A 1670-nucleotide genomic window follows, 5' to 3' on the forward strand; every position below is an offset into this window, starting at 1 on the left:
CCCCCACATCCCTTTATGGCTTGTTGGGGGGTTTAGAACAATATCATGGTGGTCTTTGGGGTGGGACCCTTTTCTATCTTTGTACAGTATAAACAGTACAACACTTTTATTATTTTGACATCTGGTACATTAGGGTTAGACACCGTTGCATGGGTGACCCTTGCATAACTCTCTACAACTTCTTGACACTTTTATAAGGGTCCTCATGTGTTAAAGTTGTTTGGCCCTTCTGCTGGGGAGGAGGGCTCCAGGACTCAGGATCTATCTCCATCCCCCAGACCCCTGTCAAATTTAAGCCCAGAAGTTTTTTCCTGTCAGACATGTCAAATTTAAGGCCAGAGCTGTCACATTTAAGACTAGGCCCATCACTTTTTGCGGCCCTGAGCTTTGGGATGTGGTAATTACACCCTGCCAGCTGCCCACCCTGTTTCAGGATGTCGGGGGACCGGGTCTGGTTTTTTTCACTCGTCCTCCCCAGCCCACACCTGTTACCCCTTTACAACCCTGACACCTACAGGCCCGAGCCTTCCCGGGCCCTGGGTCTCAGGACTGCTCCGCAGCTGTTCACCCACCAGCTGTCTGCAACCCCCCAGTTTTAAAACAGGCCCAGACATTTCCCTCCTACATGCACGCACTTTTCTGCGCAGTTTTAAACATATACACAATTATCCATGTTTTGCAGCCAGACATGCCACTTTTAGGACTAACCCTACTTGTCACCCCTTTTAAAACCAGAGTTTTTAAGGCCAGCAGTTTGCGGCCAGCCCTGTCTAATTTAATGCCAGGAGTTTCCTGCCAGACTTGTCAAATTTAAAACTAGACCTGTCAAATTTAATGCCAGAAGTTTGCGGCCAGACCTGTCACTTTTAAGGCCAGGATTTTTGCATGGTGATGTTTGGTATCCCTACCTACTACTAGTGCTCTTCTCATAATTTGGTAACAGAAAGAAACACAGCAAGTTCTGGGAAGATCCTATTATATAATATCAAGCAGTAGAGCATACAGGGTGGGGTGCTGGGATACCAAGAAATGGAGAATACACAGGAAGGTTGAAATAATAACCTGGAATGTTAATGGTTTGAGGGCCAGAAGAAACCAGACGACGGTGGCAGAGTTTCTTAGCGATGGTGCGGCACATATAATGCTTCAAGAGAGGAAAGAGAGTAGATCTTGTTTTAGTAAGTTATGGTGGGTTCAGGAAGTAGTGTGCTCAGACCAATGGAGCAGCACTAGAGGAGTGGCTTTGGTTATTAGGAAAAACTCCAGAATTGAATTACTGAAGTATGATATGGATAGCTTGGGTAGGTGGTTGGTGGCAAAACTTATGGTCAGGGATACACAGATAGCTTGTGCAACCTATTATGGTACAAATAGTGACAATCCAGAAAAGTTAGATAGGTTGCAACATCATCTTTTGGAAATGTCAGTCCCCATTGTTATAGGGGGAGATTTTAACATTGTATAAAATAAAGACCTAGATAGAACATCGAGAGCCTAATATACAAGTACACCTAAGAAGTTGTGTAAGTTAAAAGATATGATAGTAGAATTGAATTTGTTAGATGCTTGGTGTATGAAGATAGATTCCGCCAAGGGTTTAATTTTTTATAGCAAAAAATATCATTCACAGATAGATTATTTTTTGGTTGACTATTCCCTATATGCCAAAG

Source organism: Triturus cristatus, chromosome 7, assembly GCF_964204655.1.
Source record: "Triturus cristatus chromosome 7, aTriCri1.1, whole genome shotgun sequence".
NCBI classification, from domain to species: Eukaryota; Metazoa; Chordata; class Amphibia; order Caudata; family Salamandridae; genus Triturus; species Triturus cristatus.